This window comes from Rana temporaria, chromosome 9 (genome assembly GCF_905171775.1).
Source record: "Rana temporaria chromosome 9, aRanTem1.1, whole genome shotgun sequence".
Classification (NCBI taxonomy): Eukaryota; Metazoa; Chordata; class Amphibia; order Anura; family Ranidae; genus Rana; species Rana temporaria.
This window is the reverse complement of record NC_053497.1, coordinates 518,266-532,732: the sequence shown is the minus strand read 5'-3', so window position 1 is coordinate 532,732 and position 14,467 is coordinate 518,266.

Below are 14,467 nucleotides of genomic sequence, written 5' to 3'. Positions count from 1 at the left end.
TTAGAACTTGAAGAAACAAAACGAAATTCTAAAATGTATCAACAAAACAAAAATTAGCAACATAACCAATCTAGCCAGTCAATAATAATGTAGCATGAATTAGGTTGTATTGGGACCGTTGCAGTTCTGAAGGCAACATGTTGTTTCATTAAAGTGTCCGTTTAGGTCAGTGGTTCTCAACCTGGGGGTCGGGACCCCCTCGGGGGTCGAATGATGATTTGCCAGGGGTCACCAAATACTGGGCTGTACCTGAAGCCCGTACCGCTCTTCCGGCCTTTTTGCTGCCACCCAGCAGGGCTGTCCCTGGAGCCTGTGGCCACCCAGCTGGGCTGTTCCTGGAGCCTGTAGCCACCCAGCTGGGCTGTTCCTGGAGCCTGTGGCCACCCAGCTGGGCTGTTCCTGGAGCCTGTGGCCACCCAGCTGGGCTGTTCCTGGAGCCTGTGGCCACCCAGCTGGGCTGTTCCTGGAGCCTGTGGCCACCCAGCTGGGCTGTTCCTGGAGCCTGCGGCCTCCCACTCACCCTCTTCGCAGCCACCCCTTTAGTTCACGTCATGGCTGGGGGGGTCAGAGACTAGAGGTCAGCTGACTGGTGAGGTATGCGAAGTGGGAGTGGCTGGAGGAGACCCTATCTCCTGATTTCAGCATAGGTGTCACTGCTACGAGCCACCACAAAGTCAGAGACACAGTGAGTAACACTACCTGTGATTATAGTTGCCATTAAAAGTCCCCATTACAGTTCTCAGATCACCAGATGACCTTCATCAAGAGCACCTAAGTTGGCCGATCAAAACTATCCCCCCCCCCCAGTACTGCCACTCATCCCAAACCTCTCGCCAGCACTTCCACTCATCCCAAACCCCCCCGCCAGCACTGCCACTCATTACAACTCCTACCACCAGCACTGCCACTCATCCCAAACCTCCCCCCCCCCCCCAGCACTGCCACTCATCCCAAACCTCCCGCCAGCACTTCCACTCATCCCAAACCCCCCCCGCCAGCACTGCCACTCATCCCAAACCCCCCCACCAGCACTGCCACTCACCCCAAACCCCCCCACCAGCACTGCCACTCACCCCAAACCCCCCCACCAGCACTGCCACTCATCCCATTCCCCCACCTCCCCACTAAGGAGTGAGAGAAGGAATACAAATAGAGAATACATGAAAGAGAGAGGAAAATAGGGGGAGGAACAAAGAAAAAAGGAGAGAAAGAATAGGAGAAAGAACAAGAAAGACGGATAGAGTGTTTAATACGGTACGGGTGGAAGGGACTCAGGGAGCGGTAAATGTCCCTGAGTTAAGGGCGCAAATTACTCGTCTTGCCTTGGGTGCTGACAACCCACGCTACGGAAATAATTTTACTGTTAGGGGTCCCCACAACTTGGGAAATTTTCACAAGGGGTCACGGCACTAGGAAGGTTGAGAACCACTGGTTTAGGTCAATATTTTGTTGGCTTCCTTGGAAATAAGTGACTAAATGAATCAACGTTTCGGGTTTGCTGATACAAACTCGGTATCGGGCCGAAAAATGATCGACCCAATTCGAATTCTGTGGGAAGACAAGGTGGCGTCACAAGGGGGGGCAGGGTCACCTGGTGACATCGCCGGGTGGCTCCACCACTTAGCTATTAATAGGCGTTGCTTTCATCTTTTATTTTTTAATATGGACCCTCCATGATTCAAGGCCAGCGTAGCACTCTAGGTTAATGAGTGTAAAGGAGATGAACGGAGTCTCAGGCCGCCTGTCAACGCGTGGCTTTCTCCTCCCGGGATGAACGATCGGCGGGTCATGGAGGCCGTTGCTGCTTTACATCACAGATTCCCTTTCAGTGTTCTTATCCCCGAGACCTCTCGTATCTAAGTATCTCCTAAACTTGAAACATGAAAAGTAATATCCATTTTCTTTTTTCACTTTGCAGGAACCGATCATTTTTATGGTTGGGTTGGGTGGGAAGAGGGACTACAGACCCCCCTCCCCAACCTCTGCCTTCCCACCAACCTCCGCCTTCCCCTGACACTCTTTGGAACATTGGAAGAATTCTATGACATTAATTGCCTAAAGATAACCAGGGCCTCTCAGCACCCATCACTGTATGTCAGTGAGCGCTGAGATGAGAGTCTGGTACAACATGAGCGGAGATAAGTGCAAACAGGGAAAAGCCGAGAGCCTGATTATCTCCTGCTATCACCTTTACAAGCAACGCAAATAAATTGTCTTTGATGACATCAAGGGGGGGGGGGGGGGGGGAGAGAAATGCATGGCATGCCAGGCCCCATCACTGAAGCCTGAGAGGGAGGCATGCCGAGGACTGGGAAGGGATTCATCATTTTTAAAGTGGAGAATGATTATCTGTCCTCCCCGGTGGAGGGTCAGCCTGAGGACATGAGAAGCCTCCAAAGAAAAAGGAGGAGACCCAAGGTTTGGATCAACATGTCTGATAACATGAAGATAAGGTGGAGGCCATGCGTTGTGTGCCGAGACAAAGCTCAGAGATAGGGCGCATTACGCCTTTCCGTGGTGATGGCGCTATTTATAGGGAATACTTCAGATATGAGTGCAAGGCAAGGGAATCGACGCACCCAACCTCCTGAAGTGTAACCAAACCCAACACTGTAGGTGCGTCGTCCTTCACGTTTTTATTATTATTTTGGCGATATTGTTGTCAAAGCTCAACTACGGCAAGTGTAAAGTCTCAGTACGATCTTTATTGCGTACTTACATTAGTCCAGTTAAGTAAAATATAAGTATATGCATCGAATATACACTATGGGCCAGATTCTCATAGGGCTTACGACGGCGCAACGCCATGTACGCCGTCGTAAGTCCTAATCTGGCCCGTCGTATCTATGCGACGATCCGACATGCGTAAGGCTCTTACGCTGTCGGATCTAAAATGCATTTTTTTTTTCGCCGCTAGGTGTCGCCTCCGTCGTTTTCCCCGTTGAGTATGCAAATTAGCTAGATACGCGAATTCCCGAACGTACACGCGGGCGACGCAGTGAAGTTACGACGTTTACGTAAGGTTTGCGCGGCGTAAGGTTGCCCCTGCTATATGAGGGGCAACCAATGTTAAGTATGGCCGTCGTTCCCGCTTCGAAATTTAATGCGTCCACGGGACGGCGCATGCGCCGTTCGTTATTCGTATCTTTATGGCGCTCGGCCCATCATTTGCATGGGGTGACGCCTCATTTGCATTGCTCACGCCCACTTCCACTTACGACGACTTACGCCTTCATAACCCATCGTAGATTCGGAAGCAAGTGGGAGCAAGTGCTTTGTGAATACTGTGCTTGCCTCTCTGCGCTGCGTCGGCGTAGCGTATATTCGATACGCTACGCCGGCATAAATATGTGCCGATGTATGTGAATCTGGGCCTATATTGCCAAAAGTTTTAGGACGGCGCCTTTACACGCACATGAACTTTATTGGCTTCCCAATCTTCGTCTGTAGGGGGTCCATAATGCGTTGGCCCACCCTTTGCAGTATACGCTATATTACCAAAAGTTTGGGGACGCCCGCCTTTACACGCACATGAACTTTAATGGCCTCCCAGTCTTATGCCGCGTATATACGTCCGTCAGCAACGTCATTAAAGTAATCCAATTTCTGTAGTTCTTCGTTTTAAAAAGACTGAAAACTATTTTCAAAAAAAACGTTCACACGTTAAAGCTTATATGAGAGTTTTAGTGATCAGATTTCCATCTTTACTAGTAAAACGCAAGGCGAAACGCGGCACGCGAGACTTATGTGTTACTAAGAAATAGGGAATTCACTGGAAACAATGTAACTTCTAAAGTTCATCCAGTTTTCCAATGTTGCAAAATCTACAAAGTAAGAACAAGCCGCGAGGTTGCGTGTTACAATGTACTTCTTCTGGTATACTTTGTGTCCGGAGTGCGTCCCCTCCCCCCACCTTACACCTGTTTTTCTTTTACCATTGCAGTCCAGAAAGCGATGGATTAACAGCTCCGGGGCCCACTTAATAGTACTTAGCTCTTTTGTGCTAATTAGCAAGTAGAAGTGCTCGCAAATTAACATCAAGGGCGGCACAGACTCTACTGCCTAGATTAGTATTCCCTTCCATGTCCTATTAACCGCCTGAGTCCTGGACCCTTCACCGCGCCTTGATGAGGACTTTAAAGCTGAATTCCCAGCTAAATACAAAGATGAAATGCGTAGAAATCGTCTGTTTTAACTGCCAAGCGATTTGCATTCCTGTTAAGCCGTTCCAGAGATCTTCACAGCTTAACAGAAACCGTTTCTACATAATTGGTCCGGCCCGGGGACCTAACTTTCCTCTGCTGGAGATAGAGCAGCGAGGCTTGGTCACCTGCCCCCAACCTGCCCCCAACCTTCCCCAAACTGCACCAAAACTGCCCTCAACCTGCCCCCAACCTGGCCTCAACCTGCCCTCAACCTGCCCCCAACCTGCCCTCAACCTGCCCCCCAGAACACATTACAAACTTACCCTGATATGACCAGCCGCTTAATATTAAGTAGGTACCAGTGGTGGCTGGTGCTCAAAATTTGATGGATTTGAGGTGGGAACGCTCATTGATGGAGGTGAGAAGGGAAGGATCATTGATGGAGGTGGGGGAAGGAAGGATCATTAATGGAGGTGGGAGGGAAGGCTCATTGATGGAGGTGGGGAGGGAAGGCTCATTGATGGAGGTGGGGAGGGAAGGGTCATTGGTGGAGGTGGGGAGGGAAGGGTCATTGATGGAGGTGGGGAGGGAAGGCTCATTGATGGAGGTGGGGAGGGAAGGCTCATTGATGGAGGTGGGGAGGGAACGCTCATTGATGGAGATGGGGAAGGGAAAGTCCATTGATGGAGGTGGGGAGGGAAGGCTTATTGATGGAGGTGAGGTGGGAAGGCTCATTGATGGAGGTGGGGAGGGAAGGCTCATTGATGGAGGTGGGGAGGGAAGGCTCATTGATGGAGGTGGGGAGGGAACGCTCATTGATGGAGATGGGGAAGGGAAGGCTCTTTGATGGAGGTGGGGAGGGAAGGTTCATTGATGGAGGTGGGGAGGGAACGCTCATTGATGGAGATGGGGAAGGGAAAGTCCATTGATGGAGGTGGGGAGGGAAGGCTTATTGATGGAGGTGAGGTGGGAAGGCTCATTGATGGAGGTGGGGAGGGAAGGCTCATTGATGGAGGTGGGGAGGGAAGGCTCATTGATGGAGGTGGGGAGGGAACGCTCATTGATGGAGATGGGGAAGGGAAGGCTCTTTGATGGAGGTGGGGAGGGAAGGTTCATTGATGGAGGTGGGGAGGGAAGGCTCATTGATGGAGGTGGGGAGGGAAGGATCATTGATGGAGGTGGGGAGGGAAGGCTCATTGATGGAGGTGGGGAGGGAAGGTTCATTGATGGAGGTGGGGAGGGAAGGCTCATTGATGGAGGTGGGGAGGGAAGGATCATTGATGGAGGTGGGGGAGGGAAGGCTCATTGATGGAGGTGGGGAGGGAAAGCTCATTGATGGAGGTGGGGACGGAAGGATCATTGATGGAGGTGGGGAAGGGAAGGCCCATTGATGGAGGTGGGGAGGGAAGGCTTATTGATGGAGGTGGGGAGGGAAGGCTCATTGATGGAGGTGGGGAGGGAAGGATCATTGATGGAGGTGGGGGAGGGAAGGCTCATTGATGGAGGTGGGGAGGGAAAGCTCATTGATGGAGGTGGGGACGGAAGGATCATTGATGGAGGTGGGGTGGGAAGGCTCATTGATGGAGGTGGGGAGGGAAGGCTCATTAATGGAGGTGGGGTGGGAAGGCTCATTGATGGAGGTGGGGAGGGAAGGCTCATTGATGGAGGTGGGGAAGGAAAGGCCCATTGATGGAGGTGGGAAGGCTCATTGATGGAGGTGGGGAGGGAAGGTTCATTGATGGAGGTGGGGAGGGAAGGCTCATTGATGGAGGTGGGGAGGGAAGGATCATTGATGGAGGTGGGGGAGGGAAGGCTCATTGATGGAGGTGGGGAGGGAAAGCTCATTGATGGAGGTGGGGACGGAAGGATCATTGATGGAGGTGGGGAAGGGAAGGCCCATTGATGGAGGTGGGGAGGGAAGGCTTATTGATGGAGGTGAGGTGGGAAGGCTCATTGATGGAGATGAGGAGAGAAGGCTCATTGATGGAGGTGGGGATGGGAAGGCCCATTGATGGAGGTGGGAAGGGAAGGCTCATTGATGGAGGTGGGAAGGGAAGGCCCATTGATGGAGGTGGGGTGGGAAGGCTCATTGATGGAGGTGGGGAGGGAAGGCTCATTAATGGAGGTGGGGTGGGAAGGCTCATTGATGGAGGTGGGGAGGGAAGGCTCATTGATGGAGGTGGGGAAGGAAAGGCCCATTGATGGAGGTGGGAAGGCTCATTGATGGAGGTGGAGAGGGAAGGCTCATTGATGGAGATGGGGAGGGAAGGCTCATTGAGGGAGGTGGAGAGGGAAGGCTCATTGAGGGAGGGAGGCAGCAATTGCTCATTGATGGAGGAAAGGAACATCCCACAAGACCTGTGTTTTTGGAGTCATTTGATCCAGCTGTCTAGACATTACAATTTGGCCCTTGTCAAAGTTCCTCAAATCCTCACAATTGCAAATTTTTTCTGCTTCCAACACATAAACTTCAGGGACAACATGTTCGCTTAATTTATCCCACCCACTTTCAGATGTCCTTTTGAACAAGATAATCAGTGTTATCCACTATAGCCATCAGTGGTCAGAATGTTATGGCTGAGTGGTGTGTAGTGGGGGGTCTTCTCACACCTGACCGTTGATGGTGGAAATACACTTGAAGTGCTGGCTTCGCTCAGAGGAGAAGGCACGAGGTCTGTTGGAGGGCAAAGAGGTTGGACTTGGTATGATGAAGGTAACTTCATCATACCAAGTCCAACCTCTTTGCCCTCCAACAGACCTCGTGCCTTCTCCTCTGGGTAACCATGTTACAATAAAGTTTTTTGAGGAGAAGAAGAAAACAAGACATGGCGTGTCGGAGGACGGAACCCTTTGACTTTGCAGCCGTGTCTGGTAAATGTGCCGTGTCTGGTCAGAAGACCCCCGGAGCAGTAGATGGAGCAGTAGATGGAGCAGTAGATGGAGCGGTAGACGGATCAGTGGATGGAGCGGTAGGTGGAGCAGTAGATGGAGCAGTAGATGGAGCAGTAGATGGAGCGGTAGGTGGAGCGGTAGGTGGAGCAGTAGATGGAGCAGTAGATGGAGCAGTAGATCCGGCACTCAAATTGATTTTAACTTCTGCCTGTCCAGTTAAATAGAAATGGAATAAAATGGATGTAAAAGGAAAATGTAAAAGATAAATTCAGCAATTGTGAGAGAAATGCGTGGGGAAACGTGAGCGCTGTACTCTAGGAACGTGTCGGTAATGGCAAAACATTATTGAGTGCTCAAAGCACAAAAATACAAAAAGCTGCTTTTATCTGTAAATAAGCCCGGGAGGAACGTCGCAGAGACTCAGAAGCTCGCATTGTATACTTTTATTTTTATGTTAACCATTGGAAGACGTCCCTTTTGATGACATTTTTCCCTCTTCAAAAGAATGTAGCTGGATTCAGGTATGGCGGCGCATCGTTGCGGCGGCGTAGCGTATCGTATTTACACTACGCCGCCGTAAGTTTGCAAGGCAAGTACTGTATTCACAAAGTACTTGCCTGCTAAGTTACGGCGGTGTAGCGTAAATGCGGCGGGCGTGAAGGGCGCCTAATTCAAATTTGGCTGAGGGGGCGTGTTTTATGTTAATGGGGGGTGACCTGACGTGATTGACGTGATTTACGAACGGCGCATGCGCCATCCGTGTACATATCCCAGTGTGCATTGCGGCAAAGTACGCCGCAACGACGTATTGGTTTCGACGTGGACGTAAATTTACAGGTTAACAGTTTAGAGTTACAGAGGAGGTCTAGTGCTAGAATTGTTGCTGGCGCTCTAACGCACGCGGCCATACCTCACATGTGTGGTTTAAACAGCATTTACATATGTCGGCGGGACTTACGTGTGCGTTCGCTTCTGCGTGCGAGCTACTGGGACAGGGGCGTTTGATTTTTTTTTTTTTAATTTTTTTTTTTTTTTTTTGCACTTTTTTTTTTTTGTTATCACTTTTATTCCTATTACAAGGAATGTAAACATCCCTTGTAATAGGAAAGGTGTGTGACAGGTCCTCTTTATGGAGAGAGGCGGGGTCAATAAGACCTTCCCCTCCCCCCACATCTCTCCTCCAGGCTGGAAAGCATGAGATCGGTGAAAAAAAATTCACCCATCTCATGATTAGTGTTGCTTACTAGCCGCAATCGCGGCTTTGTTTATTTACGGGGTACCCGGGCGTGACATCATCACATCGCGTCTGGGTCCTCCGACGGTCATAGAGATGACTGGTGACCATCTGGTCACCAGTCATCTCTATGCTTACTTGCCTGCGTCGGACGATTCTTTCTCCAATGGCACGGGAGAGCCCGGAGAAGCACCGGATGGCGGCAGGAGGGGGGGATGTCCCCTCCCGCCACCTATAAGAACGATCAAGCAGCGGAACCGCCGCTATGATCATTCTTATGGTGCGCAGAATCGCCGGCACTAACGAATGATATCTGAATGATGCCTCTAGCTGCAGGCATCGTTCAGACATACCCCCACAAAGCCCAGGACGTCATATGACGCCCACCCAGAATGGGAGATCCCATCTGTGGACGTCAAATGACTATGGGCGGGTATTGAAGTGGTTAAGATTTGATGTCGGCATGCAACAAAATAACGATTCCCATTGATCTCCCGTTATCCTCCATAATTTTTAACAATGTACTCCCTCCTACATCCAGCCGGTGATCTGACGACATGGTTCCGGCCATCGAGATGGTTCCTGTAAGGACTGCGCAGGCGGAATCCTTGCCGACGGAAATCACCGAACCTCCAGGGCGACGTGGAATTTGAGGTAAGTGGCCAGTCGGCCCTCATGTCCTCGCTTCGCTCGGACGGCTCGCTCCGCTCGCTCGGCCTCCTGGCTCTCTTTTTAACATCCTCCAATCCACGGGGAATGAGCCTGGATGCCGGCTGAGGTTCGGATTTCCGTCGGCAAGGATTGCGCCTGCGCAGTCAGGCAAGGAACCATCTCGATAGAGGAACCATACCGACAAGTCACCGGCATTTATCTCATGTGCTAAAAAGCTCCTTCCCCCCCACCAAGCGTCTCAGTAAGTGTCTCTACCCCGGGGCGATCGTCTCGTCCGGCCTGTTTGAGGTTTAGGAATTTGCTTCCCACAGCCGCTCTGTTTGTACAAAGTGTAAATGTATTTTAAATTACAAATCAATAATTAAACCGGTTTTAATGAAGGCGATGACTTCGAGCAAAAAAAAAAAAACATAAAGTGTTTGGCAAACACAGCTGTGATGTGGGTCTAAAGAATATCGTTTTATGAATATTAATAGCGAGCGATGAATAATTTTCATGAGCACGCCGGCTTCCGTCTAATGTAAGGTGACCTCTGGGTAGCCCATTATCATAGAGAGGGAGCCGAGCGGTTTTTTATCTTTCATACGTCCTCTGATGATGTAATATCACTAGAGGTAGACCGAGCGTCTTCCTATTCACTAAAACACGTAACCGGCCCGGCAATTCCAACACAAGTGGTCATTAAATTACGCATACCTTCCCACTCTATAATCTACCAATAAAGAATGATGTCACCATGTCACCACGAAAGTCTTAAGGACCCTGTGAGAAACCAACTGATGGACCCAATGAACATTGTCCACATTACCAGGCAGCAGTTGGGTACCAAAAGAAGAACCTTCCCACTCTATAATCTACGAATAAAGAATGATGTCACCATGGAAGTCTTAAGGACCCTGTGAGAACTCCCGCTGATGGACCCAATGGGAATTCTCCAAATTATCAGGCAGCAACATGGGTACCCAAAGAAGGACCTTCTTACTCAATAATCTACAAAAAAGAATTATGTCACCATTCCACCATGGAAGTCTTAAGGACCCCTATGAGAAACCTGCTGATGGACCCAATGGAAATTTTTCATATTACCAGGCAGCAACATGGGCAACCAAAGAAGGACCTACTCACTCTATAATCTACAGAAAATAATGATGTCCCCATGCTACCATGGAAGTCTTAAAGGACCCTGTGAGAAACCCGCTGATGGACCCAACAGGAATTTTCCAAATTACCAGGCAGCAACATGGGCACCCAAAGAAGGACCCACTAAGGCCTCGTACACACGATAGGTTAACCAGAGGACAACGGTCTGATGGACCGTTTTCATTGGTCAAAACGGATCGTGTGTGGGCCCCATAGGTTATTTAACCATTGGTTAAAAAAAAAGCCAATTTGCATGTTTGAATGGCTAATCAACGGGAGCAGCACCATGCGCCCTGCCCATATGTGCGCCCACCCTACACCGGCGTGTGCAAGCTACGTCGGCGGGGTGTAGCCTGTTTTTGGACGCGTGTTGGTTTGTGGGTCTGGCGCACACATACGCCGGCGCACATTTGCACTTACGTCGGCGCAACGTGCTATACGTCGGCGTAAGTGCTTTGTGAATCTGGGCCAAAGCCTCTAAAGTGCGGCCCAATGGTGACTCTCTGAGCACCGTTCTTCTTGTTTCCCCTCCTAAATTTACGGATGTGGCCATGTGAGTGCTTTCCTTTTTGTATTTTTCCGAAAAACTTATTTGATTCTTTTTTTTTCAGTAGTTTTTGTTTTCTGTAGCAATCCTTGTCGCTGTGATTACATCGGAGGTAAAAGCGTTTTGAACACAACCCACGTCAACCGTAACTCTCATTATATGTTGTTTGAAGTTTGTTAAAGTACACAGCCGTTTTCATAGGGAAGGTTTTCTAATCCACATAATTGAAGTAGCTGAAGGTACAACGCCTGGGATTCCTCCCTTCGTATCATTAGAAAGATTCCTCATCTTCATTTCATGGTTCATTCCTCCTGAACTCCAGCCAAACAGCTGAATATACAGACGAAACGCACGTAGGGACGTACAGAAAAACAAAAGGACGCAAAGTCCCAACGCATTACCAGATTAAAACTTTATTTACCAAGGATAAAAGTACATACTCACAATAGTGCCAAAGGCAAAAACGGCAATGTAGGCCAGACCCAAAAGGGCAAGGCAGCTCTCATAGCGAAAAGCATCACCACAACCCGCCATCTAATGCATTTAAAGGGATGAACCCTCTTCATCAGAGTATAGGGTCAATGCATTTCAAGGGATGAACCCTCCTTATCATAGCATAGGGCTAACCTGTTTAAGGGGATACCCATTGTTCATCAGGGCAAAGGTTAACGGGGCTGTGGACTCCGACTCTGCTATTGGCCGACGGTCACGGCATGGGCCCTATAGAAACAGCACGGATCCCGCCCGTTCTTTAGAGCGTGAATGCACTGATTATGACGGCACCGGTTTCTATGGCGAATGTCTCCTAAACCGTGGAGGTTTTGGAGATATTTCTAGAACATACAGCTGAGCCTTATTATAGACTTACCTGTAAGGAAAAAGTGGCTGTACAGGGTGTACAACCACTTTAACTACCAATGTGGGAGGCATTTTTCCTATTATCCTCAGATGAATTGATTTTAGTTAGGGTTGCCTGAGACCCGAAAATTATTTTAGGAGTTCCTCTGGGGTAAAAAGGTTGAGTAAGCCTTCCATAGACATATTTTTGTGTCAATAACAAGCTAGCGTTACAAAAAAAAATTCTTGTGATGTCCTGCTAATGACAATCTCGAGAGGCAGTAGGGATGAGCTTATCTTCATGAAGTCTAGTGAGGTCTTGTCCATGGTTAAGAAAACCACAAAGAGTTGGGTGCATCAAGAGCAGAGTATGGCCCAAGAGATTGGAGACCAATCGGGGGAGCTGCAGCCTGAACTAGAAGATTATTGATAAATCTACTGGAATATCCTGTCCAGTGTCCACGACAAACTGGAGCTACAGCAGGGACATGCCCAACACAAGTCCTAGTGATGTCCTATCAATGATAATCTGGAGAAGCATTCGGGATGAGCTTAGCCATAGTTAAGTAAACCAATAGACTTGGGCACATCAAGAGCAGAGTATGGCCCAAGAGATTTGAGACAAATCTGGGAAGCTGCAGCCAGAACTAGAAAATTATTGATAAATCCATTGGGATATCCTGTCAACGACAAACAGGAGCTACAGCAGGGACATGCCCAACAAAAGTCCTAGTGATGTCCTATCAATGACAATCTGGAGAAGCATTCGGGATGAGCTTATCTGCATGAAGTCTAGTGAGGTCTTGTCCATGGTTAAGGAAACCAATAGACTTGGGCGCATCAAGAGCAGAGTATGGCCCAAGAGCTTTGAGACAAATCCGGAGAGCTGCAACTTGAACTAGAAGATTATTGATAAATCCATTGGGATATCCTGTCAACGACAAACTGGAGCTACAGCAGGGACATGCCCAACAAAAGTCCTAGTGATGCCCTATCAATGACAATCTCGAGAAGCGTTAGGGATGAGCTTAGCCATGGTTAAGGTTTTTGTTATTTTTTTGAACCTTGACTGTATCCTGAAGAAGCCTAACGGTGAAACGCATTGATGCACAAGGGCTCACTGTACAAACTGTATCTTTTTTTATGATTTTTTATCAACTTTGAACATTTTTGACTATACTGTGTACTTTTTTCAATAACATTTTTATTTCTCTAAGCCCCACATTGTTTTATATGCCTCTAAAGTCCGGCCCAATGGTGACTCTTCTTGTTTCCCAAATACGTTTTTCATCAGGGTTCTATGAGACCCCTTCGAGATGGCGGATGCATCAGCAGTTAATACGGGAAGATACACTAACAACCAGTGCCGAGACAATGTCTTATAGCACTTAAGGTGAAATGGAGCTTTATATGAGGTGCAAGTTACTTAATCAACCTACGTTTTAGGTTCTACCCCTCCTGCTGAAGTGCCCAAGGAGGCCACCTCTTCTGCCTACCCATCAGTCCACCCCATTAATCCTCATTAATTATAATAGAAGGAGGTGTATCTACCTTCACTATTTTCATTTCTTAAAGTCTATATGAAGCCAATCAGTAACATCTCATATATATATATATATATACACACACTGGCCCGGATTCAGAAAGGACTTACGCTGACGTATCTATGCGCCTGATTCAGAAAACAAGATAGAGTTGGGTGCATCAAGAGCAGAGTATGGCCCAAGAGATTTGAGACCAATCCAGCAGAGTCATGCCCAACAAAAGTCCTAGTGATGTCCTATCAATGATAATCTGGAGAAGCAGTAGGGATGAGCTTATCTGCATGAAGTCTAGTGAGGTCTTGTCCATGGTTAAGAAAACCAAAAAGAGTTGGGCGCATCAAGAGCAGAGTATGGCCCAAGAGCTTTGAGACAAATCTGGGAAGCTACAGCTTGAACTAGAAGATTATTGATAAATCCATTGGGATATCCTGTCAACAACAAACTGGAGCTACAGCAGGGACATGCCCAACAAAAGTCCTAGTGATGTCCTATCAATGACAATATCGAGAAGCGTTAGGGATGAGCTTAGCCATGGTTAAGGAAACCAATAGTCTTGGGCACATCAAGAGCAGAGTATGGCCCAAGAGCTTTGAGACAAATCCGGGGAGCTGAAGATTTAACTAGAAGATTATTGATAAATCCATTGGGATATCCTGTCAATGACAAACGGGAACTAGAGCAGGGACATGTCCAACAAAAGTCCTAGTGATGTCCTATCAATGACAATCTGGAGAAGCAGTAGGGATGAGCTTATCTGCATGAAGTCTAGTGAGGTCTTGTCCATGGTTAAGGAAACCAATAGACTTGGGCGCATCAAGAGCAGAGTATGATCCAAGAGATTTGAGACCAATCTGGAGGAGGATCTTATTGAGCGTTATGGTTTCGTAGCGAAGACTTTCCCTCTGTATGGTTATAACCCAGTAACCCACAGGTGATATGTGCCAGACCCCCATTACGTAACTAGGACATGATTTATGCTTTTAATAGACCAGCATTTAAAGAAAGAGGAAGAAAGAAAAGCTTAACGTTTGCTGCTGAAAACAGTAAAAAGTTGACGCGGCGGAACATTTCGGAACGCGATCAGCTGGCCGGAAGACAGCAAATCTGGATTAGCGTGTTTGGAGAGGCTTCAGCTTCTTCCCGGGCTGAACGTCGTCGGTAGAATGAAATCACGAAGTGGATCAGTCGGGGGCCGGTGACCTGGGGGTGGCAAATCTGGATTAGCGTGTTTGGAGAGGCTTCAGCTTTCCGGGCTGAACGTCGTCGGTAGGATGAAATCACAGAGTGGATCAGTCGGGGGCCGGTGACCTGGGGGGGCAAATCTGGATTAGCGTGTTTGGAGAGGCTTCAGCTTCCCGGGCTGAACGTCATCGGTAGAATGAAATCACGAAGTGGATCAGTCGGGGGCCGGTGACCTGGGGGGGGGCTTTTCCATGTGAAGTCTGGTGATCCTGAC